The 23,714-nt window shown below is 41.6% G+C and overlaps 1 protein-coding gene and 1 pseudogene across 2 annotated transcripts in view; one reads left to right on the top strand and one right to left on the bottom strand.

The window, feature by feature from the left end:
- The window catches only part of OSBPL10 (oxysterol binding protein like 10), a 295,297-nt gene that overhangs the window by 16,959 nt on the left and 254,624 nt on the right, over nt 1-23,714 (top strand). The window lies entirely within an intron of this gene.
- LOC144294372 (ATP synthase F(0) complex subunit j, mitochondrial pseudogene) lies at nt 2,625-3,144 on the bottom strand (annotated as a pseudogene).

Below are 23,714 nucleotides of genomic sequence, written 5' to 3'. Positions count from 1 at the left end.
TGGTATAAAAATTGCCACCAACAGTACACAAGGGTTCCCTTTTCTCTATATCTTCTCCAACACTTGTTTTTTGTCTTTTTTTTTTTTTTTTAAAGATTTTATTCACTCATTCACGAGAGACACAGAGAGAGAGAGAGGCAGAGACACAGGCAGAGGGAGAAGCAGACTCCACATCGGGAGCCCGATATGGGATTCGATCCCAGGTTTCCAGGACCACGTCCTGGGCTGAAGGCAGACACCAAACCTCTGAGCCACACAGGGATCCCTATTTCTTGTCTTTTTGATACTAGACATTATGACTGGTTTGAGGTGAAATCTCGTGGTTTTGATTTGCATTTTCCTGATGTTGAGTGATGTGGAGCATCTTTTTATGTGTCTCTTGGCCATCTGGATGTCTTCTTTGGAAAAATGTCTATTCAGGTCTTCTGCCCATTTTTAAATCCTATTATTTGGTGGTTTTTTGGTGTTGAGTTACATAAGTTCTTTATATATTTTGGATACTAACCTCTTATCAGATACATCATTTGTAAATATCTTCCATTCATTGGTTGCTTTGTTTACCTTGTTGATGGTGCCCTTTGCTGTGCAAAAGCTTTTTACTTTAGGGCAGTCCCAATAGTTTATTTTTGCTTTTGTTTTTCTTGCCTGAGGAGACATATCCATAAATATGTTGCTAAGCTGATATCCAAGAGAATACTGCCTCTTTTTTGGAATTGTTTTCTTAATTTCCTTTTGCCAATGTTCATTTCTAGTGTATACAAACAAAACTGATTTTTGAGTGTTGATTCTGTATCCTGCAGCTTTGCTAAATTCGTTGACTAGTTCTAACAGCTTTTTGTATGTGGAACGTTTAGGGGGTCTATACATATGATCATATTATTTTCAAACAGATAATTGTACTTCTCTCTTTCAATTAATGTCTTCTTTTTCTAGTGTGATTGCTCTGGCTAGGACTTCTTTTTTTTTTTTTTACTTTTTATTCTTTTAAAACTTTTATTTATTAGAGAGAGAGAGTAAATGAGGAAGTGGGAGCAGCAGACTTTCTACTGAGCAAGGGAGTCTGATGTGGGGCTGGATCCCAGGACCCTAAGATCATGACCTGAGCTGCTTAACCCACTAAGCCACCCAGGCACTCCTGGCTGTGTCTTCTAATACTCTGCTGAATAAAAAGCAAGAGTGAGCATCCTTGCCTTGTTCCTGATCTGAAAAGAAAAGGTTTCAACCTTTTACTGTGGATTATGATATTAGCTGTGGACTGACTGTAAATGACCTTTATTATGTGGCAGTGGCTTCCTTCTATTTCTAGTCTGTTGAGTGTTTTTATTATAAAAGGCTCTGCTGTTGCTTTTGTAAATAAGGTGTTACTGAGCCACCCCCATGCCCATTTGCTTACGCATTGTCTATGTCTGCTTTCACTGGACAGTGACAAAGTTGAGTGGTTGAGACAGAGACTTTGTGGCCAGCAAAGATTGATGTGTTTACTGTGTGGCCCTTTACTGATCCCTGCTTTCATCTATGACTGTGGTAGATTGTACTGCCTGATTTTTGAATTTTGAAACAAGGCTGCTATCCAGGGATAAGCCTTCCTTGGTTATGGCATGTTCTTCTTTCTTTATGTTGCTAGGTTCAGCCAGTTAATATTTTGTTAAGAGTTTTTGCATCTGTCTCTGAGAGATATCTGTTTGTCGTTTTCTTACATCGTCTTTGTCTGGTTTTGGTATCAGGTTAGTGCTGGCCTTAAAATGAGTTGGGCAGTGTCCTTCCTGTTATATTTTATGGAAAAAATTGTGTAGAGTTGGTGTTATTTCTTCTTTAAATATTTGGTAGAAATCACCAGGGAAACCATCTGGCCTGGAGATTTCTTTTTGGAAAGGTTTTTAACTACAAAGTCAATTTTTAAAATAGTTATAAGGCTATTTCTCTTATCTGTTGCATCTTAGGCATGTTTTGGTAATTCATGTTTTTTGATGAATTGGCCCATTTCCTAGAATTGTCAAATTTATAGTAGAGTTGCTTAAAGTATTCCCTTATTACCTTTTTAATACATTTGAGACCTCTAGTGATACTCATCTTTGCTTTTTCTGATATTGGTAATATATATATATTTTTAAAGATTTTATTTATTTATTCATGAGAGACACACAGAGAGAGGTAGAGAGACAGGCAGAGGGAGAAGCAGGCTCCCTTTGGGGAGCCTGATGCGGGACTCTATCCCAGGCCTGGGATCAGGCCCTGAGCACAAGGCAGACAGATGCTCAACCACTGAGCCACCCAGGAGCCCTGACGATATATATCTTTTCTCTTAGTTTTACTAGAGGTTTATCAATTTATTGATCTTATTAAGAACCAGCTTTTTTCTTTCATTGATCGCCTTTATTGTTTTTTTTCTTTTTAAAGATTTAATTTTTTTATTTACTTATTTTGTAAAAGATTTATTTGAGAGAAAGCATGAGTGGGGGGAGGGGCAGAAGGAGAGGAAGAAAGGTAGGTAGGCTCCCGGCTGAACACAGAGCCCAATCAATGCAGGCCAGATCTCCTGACCTGAGCCGAAATCAAGAGTTGGTTGCTTAACTGATTGAACCACCTGAATGTTCTTAAAGATTTTATTTTTAAGTAATCTCTGCACCCAATGTGGGGCTTGAACCCATAACCCCAAGATCATGAGTTGCATGCTCCACTGACCCAGCCAGGTGCTCCAATTTTTTTTCCAATGTAATTGATTTTTTAATTTCTATCTATCTATCTATCTATCTATCTATCTATCTATCTATCTATATCTATCTATCGCACCTCACAATTAACGTTTATTCACGCAGCAACATGTGTACATGTGTACGTGGTGGCTCCGTGTTCCCGGCTAACAGAACCTGCTGAGATTTACAGCCAGACTGACGTTCCATCTCATGTGTTCTCTGAGCTGGTTAATGATGACCATGAGCAGGGGCAGGACTTGAGGCTTTCAAAGCTTTACTTCTTTTATCAGCACTCCTGATTTTATAAATGATGACACTCATCAACCCCATTCCTAATCAAATCTTCTGGTAAGCTTGGGTATAGTAGGGCTTCATGGGGACCCAAACATTTTTAATAAGGTTTTGAAGCATCTTGACGCAATACCCCTGGCTCAGGCTGCTGCGACACCACCACCACCGTAATTGATTTTTTAAGATTTTTTTTTATTCATCCATTCATGAAAGACAGAGAGAGAGGCAGAGACACAGGCAGAGGGAGAAACAGGCTCTATGCAGGGAGCCTGATGTGGGACTCGATCCCGGATCTCCAGGATCACGCCACGGGCCAAAGGCAGGCACTAAACCGCTGAGACACCCGGGCTGCCCTGTAATTGATTTTTTAAAAAGATTTTATTTATTTACTTGAGAGAGAGAGAGAGAGAGCGAGACAGTGAGCACTCTAGCTGGGGGAGGGACAGACGGAGAGGGACAAGCAGACTTTGTGCTGATTGGGAGGCCATGCAGAGCTTGATCCTAGGACCCTGAGATTATTACCCGAACCAAAGGCAGATGCTTAACGGACAGCCAGGTGCCCCAACTCTCTGTCCTATTTACCTCCAGCCCAGGTTGTGAGCCATTTTACACCATGCGTTCTCAGTGGGGCAAAAAACTTGATTCCTGGAGTGGTGATGGTAAAAATGTCTTACTCTTTTTGTGTATAAAGGACAGATATAGATACAGTATATAAATGTATCTTATATTAATTTCATTGAGGGTGCTATCTAAGATATAGAAAACATCTTCTATTTTATTTGGGTGGTGCTACTGAAAAATTGTCTAAAAATGCTCCTTCAGGGACTGATAATGATAAAATGGTTGAGAAATACTGCTTTATGTTGAAGATGCCAAGAGGGGTGCTGAGCAGAAGAGTCCCACAGATTTGAGCAGGTTCTAATTGAGAGGGTATGGAAGGTGGTGCCATAGAATTTTACAAGACAATATTTTTATCTAGAGATTTTCAGTGACTGGAACAAAAGGAAATAGGGCTAAATCATATCATGGAGAAGTCAGGTTGAATGTGAGGCAGCTATAGCTGTCAGCTTCATTAAATCATAGGGGAAGGAGTTTAAAATAATGAGGATTTCCTTCTGCCTGGAGTCTTATAGGAAGGGTCCTGTGAAAAGCAAGGGAATGAGCTGGGTCTCCAGAGGTGCTGTCAGTCCATTGGGTGGTTGAGGAGGGACCTTACAATTGGTATTTAAAAACCCATGGAGCACCTGGGTGCAGTTGTTTAAGCATCCAACTTTTACTTTTGGCTTAGGTTGTGATCTCAGGTTGTGATCTTAGGTTGTGAGATCGAGCCCCATATCCAGCCCTGTGTTGGGCTCCATGCTCAGCATAGAGTCTGCTTGAGATTCTTTCTCCTCCCTCTGGCCCTCCTGCTTGTGCTCCCCCTCCCCCGAAAAATCAGTAAATCTTAAAATAAAACCCAGGCACCATTTGGATAATTGGCAACATTTGAGTATGGACTTTATCAAAGGTAGTATTATTGAATCTGTGTGAAACTACCAGAGATTGATAATTGTACTGTGGTTACATAAGAGAATGTCCTTGTGCTTCGAAAATGCACAATGAGATATTTAGGGATAAAACGGGATGTCTACAACTCACTAACAAATGGTTCTGGAAAAAGTGTGTAAGGAGAGAGGAAGACGGAGCTGGATGGGTGTGGATGGATGGGAGGAGCTAAAGGGGAGGAAGGTGAGGGAAAGAGAAAGAGCACGCACAGGATAAATCAGATGTGTGGAAATACTAGTAATGGTGGAATCTGGGTGGAGGGATATTCCTGGAGTTCTTTGTAATATTCTTGCAATTCTTCTGCAAGTTTGAATCATTTCAAAGTACAAATTAAAAAATAAGAAACAAGAAAACACTCCTTTGAGAAACACAAGTCCCACCATGTCCTGTAATGTTATTTCAAATTGCCCAATAATGAAGTAGTTTGAGAGCAGGTTATTGTACAGTAGCATCCAGGGGAACAGGTTGTAGACTTAAGTTCTAGCACAGTGCCTGGCACAGAGTGGGTACTCAATAAATATTTGTTTGAATGAATGAAGTCAAAGCAGCAGTGACTTTGGAGTCGGCTTTTCCCATTGCACAGGGGCCTGGCACCTGGCAGATTTGGATTTGCTTCTCCAGACATGCCTTTATGCCTCTGGACTTCGTGAAAATCACTCAGTGTGGAGAAGTTTCATCTCAGGGACTTTGCATTACAATTACTGTAATGGAAGAAATTGAAGCCCTAATTTTAGACTTCTTGCTGGTAAAGGCACCCTGAGGGGTCAGGTATTTCTCCTGTACTGGTTCTGATTTAGAAAGTATGAAGTCTCTCCCCAAAAGTGTTTAGGTAGAAGCTAAAGTTACTTTGATCGTGGTAAAATATATAAAATTGATGATTTTAACCCTTTTTAAGTGTGCAGTTCAGTGGCATAAGTACATCCACATTTTTGAGAAACCATCACCATCTGAAACTCTGTATCATTAAACAATAACTTTGTTAACTATTTGTTTAGCAAACTGTCTATTCTATAGAATTATACCTGCCACCTTTTAGTAATAGTAGGCTACAGGACCCAAATCTAAAATTGGTGGCACCAGTATTCTAGAACTTAGATTTAATAAATTATCTTGAAAAGAAGCATGTAGGAATTTAACAGCAACATCTGCTGGTTTACACAAATTAACTTTGCCTAAAGATTATAACTTATACATAATAATATACACTGTTTAAAATAAAATTTAAGAACTCTGAGAGTTTTTAAAGAACTTTTTTTTTTTTTTTTTTTTTAAAGTAGATTCCATGCCCAGTGTAGGGCTTGAATTCACAACTCTGAGATTAAGAATTGTGTGCTCTACCAACTGAGCCAGCCAGGTGCTCCTTAAAAAAATAAATAAATAAAATTAACTTTATGGATGCATAATTAACAAACAGGTAGGTATACTATTTTCAGTATATAATTTGATGACTTACCTCTTTTTCTAAATATAAAAACCATTGCCTTTTTAAAGTTATCCTCTGTTTTAATAACTTATTTTTTTCTAGTCATAGAGGTATTATTTCATGTTCTTTAGAGAAAACTTGGAAAACTCAGGAAAGACTAAAGAGAAAACAGAAGACATTAATAATTGCCCAGCCTCCCCAAACATTATTAGTACTATATTCTCTTTCTTTAAGAAAATAGACTATTATGGAAAAATGAGTCAAAAACTGTTTCCAAGGTAATAATTTCAAAATATCTTCATTTTAGATTACATTTTCATAACAAAAACTGTTACTTTAAAAACTCAGGAAGTCTCACTGACTTAGATTTCAAGTGTTGAACATAGTTTTTGGCTTGTCACAGATGCTCTCTTGACAAAAATGGGATGGTCTCTGTGTAATATTCACTCATCAGCACACCGTAGGAAGTGTCCCCCAAACATCAAATACAATCGCTTGGAGGCTAGGATCCTAAAAGACACCTTCAGTATTTATAGCCCCAAATAGCAGAGCCTTAGTAGTGGAGTATACAAGGGAAACAAACAGGCTGCGTTTGTCAACAAGACAAAGTTCAGGCTAGAACTTCTCCCAAGCCATCGAAGCACATTCTATCCTAAAGAACTGCTAGGACCTCAGCCCACAGAAGAAAGTCTCACATTTTTAATGCAGGGTAATCAAATTGAGCTAGCTGCCTTCCTGACTTTACAAGTGCATCTTCTGTTTTAGCGGCATCATAGAAATGTGCTATCTACTGGCAGATTAGAAACTGTCCTAAGGGCTGGTTCTTTATTCACAACCTGGAAAATGAAATAGTAACAAGTTGGGTTACTGGAAGCAACTACGAAACTGAGTTTCTTTGCCACGTGTTAGAGGAAATTAGCATCAGACTCGGAGATAAGATATCCTAAAACACAATCTTTTAATACCCCAGGAACACAGGGTTCAAGAATAGCTCTCTGTGCATTTTGAAGGTTTTCTCCCTCACTCAAAACAACTAATAAATAAACCAGAACATCAAGTGAATCTCCGGACATCAGCCAGATAATGAGAAGCCAGTGTGGATTTTCTTCGCTATATAACAGAACCGCAGGGTATCAAGACGGAATTTAGCCATTACTTTTCTGGAGTTTTTCCAAAACTATCTAAGGAGCAGAGATCCTGTTTCTTGTTCTAACCACCATCAACTTTGAATTAACTCTTCGTGGCTGTTTCCTCACCTGTAAAATGAGGGTTGGGCAAGTTCATCTTGGGGCCCCTCAAATAACCCCCTATGAAGGAAAATGTATGAAGGGAGAGGAAATGTAGCTTCTCCCTCCCTTTTACTGTTAAGCAATTGTTATTTATTTTGGAAAATGCTTTCAGAAAAAGGATATAGGGAAAAATGTTAGGATTATTACTGAGCTGTGACATGTGGCCACAGTGCTATTCAAATTCAAGTCCTCTCAAATGCAGTTAAGAACATATAACTCTCCCTCCTGAGTTCTGCTGTGTTTTACTGTAAAACTGTTCTTTCAAACTTCCCGCAGCAGAGAGGACCATCTTAGCACTGTGGTGAATGTTTAAGAAATTAGACAAAAAAGCTTCCATGAACAATAAACAGCTCAAGATCCAGGGATCCTGCAAATAGGGAACCTCAGAGGTCCCTACCTGAACTTGTTTTGGGTTTTATTAACCTTCTAATTAAAGGTAGTTTCTGGGCACCTGGGTGGCTCAGTGGTTGAGCATCTGCCTTTGGTTCTGGTTGTGATCCCAGGGTCCTGGGATCAAGTCCTGCATCGGGCTCCCTGAAGGGAGTCTGCTTCTCTCTCTGCCTGTGTCTCTGCCTTTCTCTGTGTCTCTAATGAATAAATAAATACAATCTTAAAAAAATAAAGTTTATATATATATATTACTTTCTCCCTGTATCGCAGGATGTTAAAGGTACCACATAAAATAAGGCTGGGATCAGCCCTACTCTGTCATTCAGATCCTCCACTATCCTCCCCATGCTTGACAACATGATGTAAAATTAAACAAATCAGAATGCTGCACTCAGTTCACATTCAAGATAACAAGAGCATTTGCATCAATTAGGATTATAAACAGACTATGGAAATGAGACGCAATAGGGGAAACCAGTTTAAATATGTTGGCTGACTAAATTCCTTACTCAGATCCAACTGACCTAAATGAGGAAGCAAGGCTAGAATGGCCACCATCAAACCATTCAACCAGACAAGCTCGTTTGCCTACTGCAGGCCCTCCCTAGCAGAACTATCCATTTCCAAGTAGGAGTGGGCTCTTCTGTCTGTCTGCCCTTTCACCAGCTCAGCAACCAAATGAGCATCCTGGAACATTCCCAGCTTCCTGTGCCCCGCGTCTCCCTCAAAGCCACCAGCCCGGCTTCCGCTCTGTGCTCCCACTCTCAGTGCTGCTCACCACCTGGGGAGAATTACCTGTTCTCTTTCTTTTCACACGATCCATCCTCTTTAATCATTATTCTTCCTTTTGAAAGAAAAATACATTTCAAGGTCCAAAAAACTCACCCACATAGAGTTAGAACACAGCCTCCTTGTATGAGAAAGCTGCCTGAAAATTGGTGTAAACCACTCATAGTTAATAAATGCCTTGGGGCACCTCCCTCTGTTCCTGTTTAATCAAGAAGCCAGAGCTTTGTTTCTTCATTTGCCAGAGCCGTTTTATATTCTTCTTGTGGAACTCACCCCAAGAAGAATATTTCTGAGCAGGTCCATAAAAACCAAATTCTGAGGCCAATGCAAATCCATTGTTTGGCTCAGCCATCACATACTGAGCACCTCTGAAGAAACATGTACCCCATGGGCGCCTTCCCTGGCGAGACTGTGTCATAAGCCACTAAATAAGGCATGGGAGAGCCTGAATTTGGGGATTTGTACTAGCCAGGGAGCCTGGGAAGGCTTTTGGGGAAAAAAATGACTTCTGAGAGGCCAGAAGACTGGCTCTCTGAGCTTTACTTTGGTAGGCAGATGCAATTTTTCTAATTTAAAATATAATAAGGAGGCTGTGATGGTGGAGGATAGTGCAGGGGATATAGGGAAACTCTGTAATTCTGATTGATTTTGCTCTGAGCCCAAACTGCTCTATATAGTAGTCTTTTTTTCCCCTCCAAATGTTTTGTGCATATTAATTTAATTTTTAAAAAAGATTCAAGATAGTGTGAGTGAGAGAGCATGAGCAGAGGGCAGGGGCAGAGGGAGAGGGAGACGCAGACCTTCCCACCCCCCTCCTTACACTGGCCCCTGCCCCCGGCCCCCGGCAGGGAGCCCAATGTGGGGCTCCATCCCAGGACCCTGGGATCATGACCTGAGCCAAAGGCAGATGCCCAACCAACTGAACCACCCAGGTGCCCCATTTTCATTTAACTTTAATTCCTGCTTTAAAATCTACCTTATTAGCAAAAGTGACTTGAGGTAACCACCACAATGTAAAAATATAGCCGTATGAAATAAGCTAAAAATAGGTAGAAAAGATTGGTGAGGGGAAAAATAAGGGTAGAAAATTAGGTTGCAGATTTAAGCAAACTTTCTAACACATGTGCTTTAAGAAAATTACCGACCGTTACAAAATGTTTAGCCTCTATAACAGCGGTATGTTGAAGGCCAACATAGAAAAGAAAATGTGGGAGCAGTGGGGTAAAGGGACTGCCTGGGAATACAGTGTAGTCCAGGTGCACAATTGTCTAATAATCTGGATTAACTCAGATTGTAGAATATCTAAATTGATTTGCTGCATATTTCTCACAAGGACCTTTGTAGATACTGTTGCTTTCACTTAAACATTACAAAGATACCCTGGGATGTTATATTCAAAAATTTATACTCTCTGAAGTGTATTTGGGGGAGTTATTTGCAGCTAGGTAATCGTGGACTTGTGGATTTAAACAGGTAGGTGCGCAGTGGGTAGGATTACCTGGCATTCCTGAGTTCTTCAGTTGCTTGGGAGAAGTTCTAGCCTGGACCTTGGCTTGTTGGCAAATATAATTTGTTGATTTCCCTTGCACACTCCTCTACTCCCTCAGAACTGCTCTCTTTTGGACCATAGTTACTGAAAGTGTTTTTTTTTTTTTTTTTTTTTTTTTAAGGACCCGACCCTTTAGAGATGGTATTTAACCTTTGGGGAACACTTTCCATGGTGCATTGATGAGCTTTTCATGTGCTGTAGTAGATACTAACTTTGGTTTAGTAGAGAATCAGCAAACATTTTCTGTAAAGGGCCAGATAGTAAATAATTTAAACTCTGCTGTTGTAGCAAGGAAACTGCCATAGACAGTATGTGAACAAATTGACATGACTGTACTCCAGTAAAACTTTATTTACAAAAACAAGTGGTGGGCTGGATCTTTGGCCCCTGGGCCATCATTTGCTGACCCCTGGTTTAGTGGATTTTTGGAAAACAAGATTAAAACACCCTTAGCTTCTGTGGGTGATGAAGAAAAGAATCCAGTACTTGAAACATAAAGATCGCAGTTGAGATTTAGCATCTGTGGTGGGAAAGATGCTTTTGTATTATCTTCCAATAATTTTTCAGTTGCTATAACAATAAAGGGTTTGGAAAAAAAAACCAATAAAGGGTTCGTTGGTGAAAAAAATGGCCTCTAATCCCACCATTCTTAACACAACTGTGTTTTCCTTTTTGTACATTTCTTTTGAGTCCTGTCCTCCTGTATATGTACTTTTGCAAAGCCCCAGTGTCCGTATATACCAGTTGGTATTATTAAAGATCATAATGTACTCACGTATCTGACAATTGTTAGTACATTGGGATCAGTGAGGCCTAAAAAAGATACAAACTAGATTCATCAGGGAAGATATTTCTATTTATTTTATTTATTTATTTTATTTATTTATTCATGAGAGACAGAGAGAGAGAGAGAGGCAGAGACACAGGCAGAGGGAGAAGCAGGTTTCATGCAGGGAGCCTGACGTGGGACTCGATCTGTGGTCTCCAGCATCACGCCCTGGACCCAAGGCAGCGCTAAACCGCTGAGCCACCGGGGCTGCCCAGGGAAGATAATTTTAAGGACTGATTTGTGAGGAACAGTGTTTCTGACTTTTTCAATATTAGAGTTATAATTCATTTGTGACAACATGGATGAACTTAGGGTATCACACTGAGTGAAATAAGTCAGACTGAAAAAGATAAATACTGTATGATTTCACTCATATGTGAAATTCAAAAAGCAAATGAATAAACAAACAAAAAATAGGATTAGTTTTATAAATACAGAGAAAGGAACCTGACGGTTGCCAGCCAAAGGGGCTTAGGGGATGGGTAAAATGGGTGAAGGGGAGTGTGAGATCCAGGCTTCCAATTATGGAATGAATAAGTCATGGGAATAAAAGGCACAGCATAGGGAATCTAATCAATAATATTATGATAGTGTTGTGCAGTGATAGACAGCTACACTTGGGAGCACAGCATAGTATATAGAGAAGTTGAATCACTATTATACACTTGAAACCTAATGTAATATTGTGTCGTCTGTATTAAAAAATAAATGCGAGCACCTGGGTGTCTCAGTCCATTAAGGGTCTGCCTCAGGTCATGATCTCAGGGTCCTGGGATCAGCCCCATGTCTGGCTCCCTGCTCAGCGGGGAGTCTGCTTCTCTCTCTCCCTCTGCCTCTCCCCCCACCCATGCTCCCTCTCTCTCTCTCTCTCAATTAAATAAATAAAACCTTTAAAAACAAGTAAACAACAAATAAATACAATACCATTGTTAGTGAAAAAGTGATTTGCTTAAAAAATTTAGTTATAATTCACTCTTAAGCCCTGTAAAATGGCAATACCTAGACTAACTATGGGAAGAAATTAGGCCAGGGCTAAAGTCAATCAGGTAATTGGCTATTCATAGGCAAACCTTTCTTTAGCTCTAAGTTAATGTTGCAGTTCCCAGGATTTCAGGCCAGCATGAGAGTTACTACACCCTTGCCCATGGCCACAGAGGCTAGACCAAAGCAGAGTTTTTGTTCAGTTTTTTAAAGGTTTTATTGATTTATTAGAGAGCCCAAGTAGGGGGGAGCTGCAGAGGGAGAGGGAGAAGCAGACTTCCTGGTAAGCAGGGACCCCACGTAGGGCTCAATCCCAGGACCCAGGATCATGACCTGAGCCAAAGGTAGACACTCAACCGACTGAGCCTGCTAAGCACCCCTCAGAGCAGAGTTTTAATTTTTTCCTTCTTGTTTGGGGTCTATGCAACAAACCAAGAAACAGATCTTCAATCTCATTCTATACAATGTGACTCTCAAGATGTACTTTTCTGAACAGGAATTTCCAAATATGTGTATCCAAGAATGGCAAGATTCTTTTCCACAATGGTGTTATCACTGCTCAAAATATTTTGAAGCTCTTTTTTTGGAATTGCCTTCTGAATAAGTTACAAGCCGCCGCGAAAAAGAAGCCTGCCTGCTTCCTAGTCTTACCTCATTTTTGACTAAAAATGGTATTAGCCAGCTCAACTCCCTCGCCTTGGCCTCTGCCCGTGGCTCTGAGTTGCTTTTGGCTCTTTCCAGATCTTATAACCATGTTCAGAGGAAATGGATTTGTCTCAGCTGAGCTAAAGAGTGTGGGTCATGACAATCAGCCAGGAGCCTCTGAAGGTATTTCTTTTGGAGGGAACAAAAATAATTATTTCTCTGTGTAAGGTCTGATATTAAAAAAAAAAAAAACAAAAAACAAAAAAACGCGTATGTCTTCATACATCATTGTGCTGTCCCCAGGCCACTGTAGCAACATGGTTTTTGAATGAGATTAGCCTGCCAGTGATGGCCTCTAAAACTGACCTGCTTTATTCCAAATCCAGGGTCTAATGCAGAGGTCTTTGAAAGGCCTTCATTTCTTTGTGTTCTCTTGTCCCTCTTGCCTGGACATTTGAAAGGCTGTTCTAGATTTGCTTTCCTGCTTGATTGTGCATTTATTGATAGAAGGTGATGGACTGTAATATGTTCTCCCTACTTTTTTTTTTTTTAAAGATTTTTTATTTATTTATTCATAGAGATGCGGAGAGAGAGAGAGAGAGGCAGAGACACAGGCAGAGGGAGAAGCAGGCTCCATGAAGAGAGCCTGACGCGGGACTCGATCCAGGGTCTCCAGATCACGCCCCGGGCTGCAGGCGGCGCTAAACCGCTGCGCCACCGGGGCTGCCCAGTTCTCCCTACTTTTGTTGTCCTTCTGTGTCCTTCCTCTGATATGGAAAGGGGGAAGCTCATATCTGTGCTAGGAAGTTTTTTTGTCCAGCAGGCCACTGTGTAGCGCATAACTTAGCAGGTGGGATCAGAGCTGCTTAGAAGACCTCATACATAGGATCTTAGTTGCAGACAGAAGATTCTTTTGAAGCAGCCTATGCAGCAGGGGATTCACTGGAGTTTGACTGTATTTCTGGGAAAACAGAGCTTCGGTGCCACATGCTCAGCAACCACATAGCCTGTCTCCAGCCCATTCCCTACCCTAATGTGGTTCTAACTCACATCTGCCCTGGTACCAGCAAAACACTAAACCCTGTTCTGCAGCTGCTCCAAGGAATCACACACCCAGCCTGTGGCTGTTACCCCCTGTTGTTGCCTTTCTGGTTTCGCATGTGTGTCTGCTTGAAGAATCTAGCTGCAAGGGAGTCTGTGTTGGGGAGGCATGGGCTGGAACATTGTTGGATTGTGCTGAATGAGCCACTTTGGAATGTTTGTGACTAAGGTTTACACACAGAGGTGATGGCTAAACCCCTGGTGGGGGGAGGTGGGCAGCTGGTGGCTTAGTGGTTGAGCATCTGCCTTTGGCTCAGGTTGTGATCCTAGGGTCCTGCTACTCCCGCTGCCTATGTCTCTGCCTCTCTCTCTGTCTCTCATGAATGAATAAATTAATAAAATCTTTAAAAATAATAGTAATAAAAAATAAACCCCTGGTGATGAGAGCAGAGGGTAGGGGACTAAGTATAAGAGACTCGTGAGGGTTGTGAGGAGAAGTAAGTGCCTGGGATCCAGTGCAATCGTCAATGCTGTTACAGGAGGGTGGCTTGGCTGCCCACTGTGTGACAGGTGGCATGCTGGGTCGGAGTGACCACTGTGCCATGCCCATGCCCTTGGCACTGTTCTCGATATGATGGAAGAAGTGCTGGGCTCATGATGCTTTGCAGTATTGGAATTTTGAAGCTTAAAAAAGTCTCTTTCAAATCCTGGCCAGTGTATAACCACAGTGACTACCATTCTGAGTTTCAGTCTGTTTATCTATAAAATAGGGATATGCCTACCTTGTCGGGAGACTGGGGTGGTAAAATCAGATAATATGTGATTGTCTACCATGCACTCTGTCATAGAGTAGTTGTCTCCCAAATTACTACAGTTATGTTCGATTTTGCCATCTTTCTCTTTCCTTTTTGTCTGAGCAACTCACAGTTACCTTAGACCCTTAGTTTAAGGGTTTAAGTGGCTTCTAGGCTTTTTCTTAGGAGTTAGCTTATCTTTCCCACCCCCTGCATGCCTCATTTTCCCTGCTGCCCCCTGAACATTTTATCATGAAAAATTTCAAACATACAGGAAAGTGGAGAGAATTGTACAGTGACTGCCACATGTCTGTAACCTGGACTCTATGATTAACATTCTGTTCTACGTGTTTTATTACATATTTTTCCATCAACACATCCGTCAACCCATTTTTTTCTTTATACATTTTATGGTAAAATGTCGACATGGGTGCACTTCCTCATAAATATTTTAGCATGCATATTGTTGACAAATACCATTAAGTTACTTGCAGTTTTTTCTCTTGATGTAAAATTTCACAATGAAATGCATAAATCATAAATGTGCACTTGCTGAGTTTTGAGAACTGCATACACCTGTCACCCAAACTCTCATCAAGGTATAGAGCATTAGTATCTGGCTTCTTCTAGTCAACATAACATTTTGAGATTCATCCATGTAATCACATCTTTCAGTCATTGATTTTTTTTTTTTTAATTGCTGTGACAGTTGGCTTTAAAATTGTCCTGATCATTGAGAAAAAGTCAGATCCATTTGCCATCCTTGTGGAGCTTGGACATTGTTCTTCTTTATCTTTTCCTGCCTAATGCTATCAATGCACAAAGGCTCTTTGTAGACATTTAGAGTTAAAGGGGCTTAGAGACCATTTAATTCTGTTCCCGTCCCGATCTTTGGCATCTGGGCCAGGGCAAGCCATCTCTTTTGACCCATTTCTGCTCCCTTTCTGGACTCATGTGAGTGAGAGTTACCATGCGTGAGAAGTCAGAGGGCCAGTGCATAGGACCTGAAACATTGAATCATTTGAGGCCTAAAAGAGGGATGAATTCAGCCCTGTCCTAGCGTTTCTGTTGTTGGCTTTCCTTTGGGCTGAGTTCATGCTAGAAATAGAGGACTCGTTGGCTAGAAACAGCTCTTTTCCTTTTCTGTAAATGAATTAGCTGGGACTTTGCAGCTAAATTCTCTGATGTTTGAAAAAGGAGTCTTGCTTTTCTCAGTTCTTCCTTCCCTCCCTTCCTTGCCCCTTCCTCCTCCTTCTCCATCTGTTTGTCTGTCTCTCTCATATACCCCATTGAACATATTTATGTTTAGGGACTTGGTCTGAAAGTTTAAAGTAGATCTTTGGTGAAGGTGAATGACATGCCTGAAGGGGAGAAAGAGGAGGGTTGAGAAAGAATGACCATTTCCCGATCATAGGGAGGCAATACCACTCCACTGGGGTCGATTCTTCAATGATATAACGTGTGGCAGCCAAGAATTAGACGCAGCAAGGCTCCCTGGGTGCTATTTCCTTCCTTGTCTCTGTCCTATGCAGAAGTTCTGGAACGTGCCTGCACATTAGAAAGACTGGGGAGATATTACCAAAACAGCACCACCAGGTTCCACGCTGGACCAGTTGAACCAGAATGTGGGCCCCTTCCCCCAGGCAGTTCTCAAGCCACAGTTTAAGATCACCGATTTGGTGCCTTCGGGACCCATTTTCACACACGGTATCCCATGAATGCTAATAACCTTCCAAGGCAGGCAGGTTCTAGTACTCTCCTAATTTTAGGCAGGCAAACTGATATTGAAGAGTGGACATGTTCATATAGGTCCATCTGATTGCAGATGCCACATTCTTCCCATTATTCTGTGTTCCCTGTGATGCTTTTATGTGAATGGATTTCACACAGTGGAAAAGATCATTCCTTCTCTCAGAGTCGCTGATCTTGTGCCATACAGTGGCCAGAAGTCTCCTGGGGCATGTTGTTGGTGAGCCCTGCCTAGGAGCTGAGGGACTGGGAAGGAGACATAGTGGGTGGGCAGCTAGGCTGTAGCATGGTGAGTGCTTTCATGGTGTAGCCAGGGCTCTGGACGAGTCCAGACTTGTCTCCCAGTGATATGTGCAGGGAACTCTTTCTGGAGGATATACCATCTAGTTAAGACCTAGAGCTATGAGAGCAAGCATGGGCTCCCTGGGGGAAGTGAAAGAAACCCTACAGCTGAAAGCCAGAAGGAAAAGAAGGATCTGGAACCAAGTACTGAATCACTTGAAGATGTGCTTCACTGAGGAAAGCTGTTTCTCACCCCACCTATTGTACATTAAAACATGATTTTTTCATTTTGTACCAGCATCCTTATTTGCATGTGCAAAATGAAATAAAATGCTTTGTCTTAGGTTTTCTATACATTGCAAATCTCATTGAATTTTAAAGCATTTTGTTTTTTTGTATTTTTGCTTACTAGAAGAAGATGTAAATAAATTTATGACTTTAGAGCTAAGAAATTCTGAATAAATAATGTTTATTTCCCACCACTCATGGAAGGCCTGAGGAGTTCTGTGAAATAGTTGCACATCAAAGGGGTTTTGGGCAGAGATTCCAGAATCTTGTGAATTATTTTCATCCCCCCCCCCCCCCCCCGGTGTTAACGTTAACAGGATAGCATACTATTAAAAGCATGTTTTTTTTCCCCACAGTATCCAATTTTTAAAAATTATTGAAGTGTAATTGACATACAATGTTATATTAGTTTCAGGTGCACAATATATTGATTTGACATTTCTATCTATATATCACTCAGTGCTCACCACAATATGTGTAGTCACCATAAAACGTTATTACAGTATTATTGACTGTTCTGTATACTGCATTTGTTATTTTCATGACATTAGTTATTTTATAAGTCGAAGTTTCTTAATCCTCTTTGCCTATTTCACCCATTTCCCCCTCAACCCCTGCTTCCCCTCTGGCAACCACTAGTTCTCTATGTTTAAGAGTCTGTATGTTTGTTTGGTTGGTTTTTAGATTCCACACGAGTGAAATCATATGGTATTTGTCTTTCTCTGACTTATTTCACTTAGCATAAGACCTTCTAGGTCCATCCATATCATCACAAATGGCAAAATCTCCTTAAGCATGGGTTTTCAAGTTAATTTAGAACTCAGCTTTGTCATTTTGACCTAACTTAATGTATGAAAGTTACCCTACCTTTCTAAAATTGTTTCCTCATCAGTAAAATGAGAATTATAATACTTAACTCAATGTAATCAAAAAATCATTTATTATTTTGATTTTTGTAAATTTTATTTTATTTTTTAATTTTTGTAAATTTTTAAAAAATATTTTATTCATTTATTTGAGAGAGAGAGAGAAAGCGCGAGCAGAAGGAGGGGCAGAGGAGAAGCAGATTCATCACTAAGCAGGGAGCCCTACGAGGGGCTCCATCCTAGGACCCTGGGATCATGACCTGAGCCAAAAGCAGATGCTTAACTGACTGAACCATTCAGGTGCCTCATTTTTGTAAGTTTTTGAAAAAAAATTATTTATTTGAGAGAAAGAGAACAGAGAGAGAGTACACAGGAGTGGTGAGAAGGGACAGAGGGAGAAGGAGACTCCCCACTAAGCAGGGAGCCAGATGTGCTGGAATTGAACCCAGGATCCCAGGATCATGACCGGAGCAGAAGGCAGATGCTTAACTGACTGGGCCACCCAGGCGCCCCCGTTTTTGTAACTTTATGCTGTCAGAATGAATAGATGAACTCATTTTTTCTTACCTTTTAAAAATCTAATATTTGGTTTATACAAAAGAATATATGCAATTATATACATGTTGTAAACATAAGAAGAAGAATGAATAGGCTCATCACTCAACCTAGGAAGGATAATAAAACCACTAGTAGCTCATCTACCTGTGTGTTCTCCATATCAGTAACCCTCCCCTTTAAGGTTACCATTTAATTTCTGAATTTTGAGTTCATCATTCCTTTGCCTTTTTATAAATAATAATATAGATTATAATAAGTGTTTAAAAATATATATCTCTAAACAAAATATGATTTAGTTTTCATTTTTAAAAAAGATTTTATTCATGAGAGAGAAGGAGAGGGGCAGAAGGAGAAGCAGGCTCCTTGCAGGGAGCCTGATGTAGGACTCAATCCTGGACCCCAGGATCATGCCCTAAGCTGAAGACAGACGCTCAACCACTAAGCCACCCAGGTGTCCCGATTTAATTTTCATTTGTATATATTTAAAAAAATATGTTCTATATAGTTTTCTGCCGTTATGTTTTTTTTTCTTTAGTCGTTACACTAATGAAAATTTATCCCTGTTGTGCTTAATGACTACAGTGTATTCATTTTCAAAGGTATATAACACTCCATTGTGTGAATATGCTACCAATTATTTATCCTGGTGCTGAGTATTTATTTATTTATTTATTAAATTACCCTTTTTTTTTTAAGATTTTATTTATTCATGAGAGACACATTTATTTATTCATGAGAGAGAGAGAGAGAGAGGGAGAGAGGGAGGCAGAGACACAGGCAGAGGGAGAAGCAGGCTCCACGCAGGGAGCCCGACATGGGACTCGATCCCTGGTCACCCCCTGAGCCGAAGGTGGCACTAAACCCCTGAGCCACCGGGGCTGCCCTGGTGCTGAGCATTTAGATTGTTTAACTTTTCCTGCTGTGAGCAGTGCTGCTACTATGCACCTGCTTGTGCATGACTCTCAGTGCACATGTGCAAGAATTTCTTGATGATGTATATAGAGAAGTGGAATTTTGGGATTTTAGGGTATTTGGATGCTCAATTTCATGAGAGAATGTTAACTTGTTTTGCCATAGTTGTATCCTTAAAGTGGATGCACCAGTTTAATGTCTACCAGGTGAGTGTAAGCATTCTCACTGTTCTACACCTTTTGGTGTTTGGGTGTTGTTAGATTTCTTCATTTTACCAGGCTGGTGGATATAAGTAGTATGTCATTGGTGCTTTAGTCTGTGTATCCCTGATTATGGGAAAGAAAGGCTCTTTATATTTTTAATGGTCATTTTCTCTTCCCTTTTGTGAAATTCCAGCTTGTCTGTTTTTGCCTATTTATTAGGTTATTTATCTTTTCCACATTAGTTTGTAGGAGTTCTCTATATATTCTGAATACTTACCCTTTGTTGGGTATATGTGTGTTACAGAGATATCTTTTCTTAGTTCATAGTTTGTCATTTTTTTTTATTTGTGATGCTTTTGAAAAACAAATTCTTATTTATTTTTACATTATCTTTATTATGCTTCCCACTCCTGACAGCTGCTCCATTCACTGACAGAAACCGCTATCACTCCTGGCAGGCCCATCTCAGATGCTTGGGAAAGCAACACAAGCAAACCTAAGTATGATTTCCCAACTGAGACCTCTTTCAAAAAAATTGCTAACTCTGAGATCGCTACTTCACACAGCACAACTGACAACTCAGATTTTTCACTGAGAGCAGCTCCCAGCGCTGATTCAAACCAAGTCAATCTATAGATAGGATCTCAGGTCAGGAAGTTCTTCATTTTAATATGGCAGGATTTCAGTATTTTCTTTTATGGTTAGATAAAAAGGTAGTCTGTATTTTCTGCTGGAAGTTTCAGAATTTTACTTTAAATCTTTAATCTGGACTTTTGTGTCCGAGGTATGAAGTATGGATCCAGTATTCTTTAATATTTCCTGTACTGCACAGTATTTTCAAGAGAATGGAGAGGACTGTAAGCATCTAGCTCCTCACATAGTTCTGGTACAGCAAGGTACCCTGTCAAGGTTACTTGTTGCTTATTTATTTATTTATTTATTTATTTATTTATTTATTATTTATTTATTAAATATTTTATTTATTTATTCATGTTATACAGAGAGAGAAGAGAGAGAGAGAGGCAAAGACACAGGCAGAGGGAGAAGCAGGTTCCAGGCAGGGAGCCCGACGTGGGACTCGATCTCGGGTCTCCAGGATCACGCCGTGGGCTGAAGGCGGCGCTAAACCACTGAGCCACCCAGGCTGCCCACTTGTTGCTCTTTTAACCTTTATTTACTGTTTTGTTTTGTTTTTTTTTTCAGTTGATAGGTGCCTTTTTTTTTTAAAGATTTTTATTTTTAAGTAATCTCTACACCCAATATGGGGCTCAAACACAGAACCCTGGGATCAAGAGTCACACACTCTACTGGCTGAGCCAGCCAGGTGCCCCAATTGGTGCTTTTCTTCATGAAATCATGGGTGTGTCCATTTTAGGACTGACAGTTGAGGCAGGTTTGCATTGATTAAGAAACCAACCTGGAGCACTTTCCCTCCTCCCACACAGCCTAGTATTGTCAGAAACTTCATATGTGAGTTTAATCAAAGAGTAAATCATAATTAATGAGTTAATTGATTTGAGCATTTTATTTCCTTTTGGGCCTGGTTGGTGATTCAGAATTTCTCTGGCATCTTACCAATTACCTTCTCTCTCTACCCTGAAGAATCAGATAGCTTTTTATTACAAGGTTAATCTTGTTACTTTGGAATTTGCTTATTCAGCTCTGTATTGCCGTAGATGTATCCTCTAAATACATGAAGACAGGTGGTGGGGGCTTCAGCTCTTATGCTGGAAGAACTTCCTTAGGTTAATTCCTGCTTGGATGCCTTGGACCAGATTGTACATGCTGCACAGAAAACTCGCTTTGGAGGCCTTTTCCAATTTCTTAGGCATGCTTTAGTGGAAAAGAGAGGCAGAGAAATACTTCTTGGAAAATTAAAACTGTTTAGCTACACTCCTGGGGCACATTGAGAACACACAATGAAATCTGGAAAGTAAAACATGAAACTTTATAAAGTGAGCATAAAAAGCACCATAAAAATTGGAGGGATGTTGTCATTTCTATGGCTGAGGATGCCTGCCCATTTATTGCTCAAATGCGGTCATGGAGGTTTGCTCTGAGGCTAGAGAGCTGCTGGGCAGAAGGGAGGTGGAACTGCACACTGTTGTTTGTGACGGGGAACGATAAACCCAGTGCTTGGGAGGTGAGCCTTCAGTCTGGGTGATAAAGTTGTACTCCATACCTAAGGCTTTTCCGAGGTGCTCAGCTACCTTGTGGAGGTGTTTTTTAATCTGGACAGTTTCCAGGGATGTGAAAAGATGGAAAGATTTTCTCCTCTTCCTCCTCCTCCTCCTTCTTTTTTTTTCTTTTAATTTTATTTATTTATTTGAGCCAGAGACAGAGAGAGAGAGAGCATGAGCAGGGGAAGAAGGAGAAGCAAACTCCCTGCTGAGCATGGAGCCTGATGTGGGGCTTGATCCCAGGACCCTGGGATCATGACCTGAGCTGAAGGCAGACGCTTAACTGAGTGAACCACACAGGTGCCCCATGATGGAAAGATTCTTTTTTTTTTTTTTTAAAGATTTTATTTATTTATTAGAGACACACAGAGAGAGAGAGAGACAGAGACACAGGCAGAGGGAGAAACAGGCTCCATGCAAGGAGCCCGATGTGGGACTCGATCCCGGGTCTCCAGGATCACGACCTGGGCTGAAGGCGGCACTAAACCACTGAGCCACCGGGGCTGCCCCGATGGAAAGATTCTTAATGAAGAATGACCCCTCTCTCTTACCCTACCTCCATGTTGCTCTCATGGACTTCTGGAATGGATTCTGTAGAGATGTTACTGGCCCCCTGCCTGGATGGTCCTTCCCCTGGCCACTGCCCCCAGTCTTCAGTCTTCAGCTACTGCAGACTTAGTGCTAAAGGCTCACACCTGGGTGTTTCACCGGAAGCCTGCCTTGCCGGATAGGAGCGCCCTAGCCCAGAGAAGACTGGGAGGCAGTATCTCACTCTCCACCCTGGAGGGGCCCGTAACCAGTGACTGTCATCGTTGATGTCAGTGGTGGGGGGTGTGAAACCTAGCCCTTTGCGTCCTGGCTGCACAAAGCCTATAGGGCATTGCACTCCAGAACTCTCTGTGGGATCCAAGGAGGTTGGACTATTCTCCACCCCCATCTTTTCCTTTCTTATGCAGCTTCCCTCACTTGTTACAAGGTTCTCCTGAGAGCAGCACTCTCTCAAGCACTCGTTTGCACAGGATTCCCCACGTCAGTCTCCTCTAGGGAACATGACTGCAAGACATTCCGTTTTCTCTCCTCTGGTCTGTCACACACTGCTCAGTATGTAGAGGGTTTATATATGAATTGTCCCTGCCCTGTTGGGTTCTTTTGAGGGCTTCTTTCACATACCGTTTGTCTTTAGGCTTCCACCATGTCTCCTAACACCGTGGCCTGTGTCCACATAATGGGCAGTGTTTGTCAAAAGAATATCTGAGTGAGGGAAGGTGGCATGTCCAGAGGCAGAGGGGCTGGGAGGGGACCTCTGAGGCTGGTGCAGGATCTGGCAGTGGGAACTTGGACAGCTGCCCATAAGCAGGAGGGGAGCGCCTGGCTGGCTCAGTCGGTGGAGCATGTGACTCTTCATCTTGAGGGTGTGAGCTCGAGCCCCACGTTGGGGGTAGAGATTACTTCAAAACAAACTGCCATGCTTCTGCCTTTGTGAGGAAGACAGCATTCAGTGTCTCACTCTCAGTGATGCCGGTGATGCTGCCCTTGGTGAGTGAGTAGGGTGAAGGAAGGTGCCCCAAGCTTTGGTGCTGTGCTAGGTGCTGGTGGACAGCCTGGATCCACGGATGGGGGCGGGAAAGTTGGCCGAGGCTGTGCTGAGATCCGCCACACTCAGCAGGCACACGGGGCCCTGGGCTCTGTCTCCCCTTCACTCTCGCCCTTCTCCTGTTGCTCTCCCTCCCGTGCTTCTTGTCTTGCCCAGATGACTCTGACGTCCACCAAGTTGCTGGAGCCAGAAATTCTGTGACTCATTTTCATTCCTGTTGTCTCATTCTCTCTTGAGCGTCTCACTGTGACTGCCTTCCCTGCCTTTTGAGTTTGGTCAGCCTGGCCTGGATTCCCACAGTCCTCCTCCTACTCTCCTCCCTGACCCCAGCTCCTCCTCTTCTAGGCCATCTTCCACGCCATCCTTGGTGAACTTCCCAAAGTGTATGTTGTTCCTCAGAGCTCTTAGGTGATCTCCCAGGACCTCCAAACCCAATCCAGGCCCTACTAAAAATGGCACTGTATTGCCCCTTGACTTGGATCCTTGCTTCCTGTTTCTTCTCCTCAGCCAGGCTGATGCCCTGTCCTTTGATAGAGGCTTAAGGGAGGTGCTGTTACCACTGTAGGTGGTCTAGCCTGTGTCCCCGTATCTAACCACCCAGCAGCTCCTTCCACCTGCCTGTGGTGGCTGAGGCAGTGACAGGAGTAGGAAGCCTGGTGATGTTTTTTTGTACAGGGTCGGTAGGAAGTAAAAACAAAAACAAACCAAAAACTTGGAAAAATTGTTATTTTTTAAAAAGATTTTATTCATTTATTTGACACATAGAGAGAGAGCACAAGCATTTTATTCATTTATTTGACACAGAGAGAGCACAAGCAAGGGA

The sequence above is a fragment of the Canis aureus genome, chromosome 22, assembly GCF_053574225.1.
Source record: "Canis aureus isolate CA01 chromosome 22, VMU_Caureus_v.1.0, whole genome shotgun sequence".
NCBI classification, from domain to species: domain Eukaryota; kingdom Metazoa; phylum Chordata; class Mammalia; order Carnivora; family Canidae; genus Canis; species Canis aureus.
This window is presented reverse-complemented; position numbering and strand designations above follow the sequence as displayed.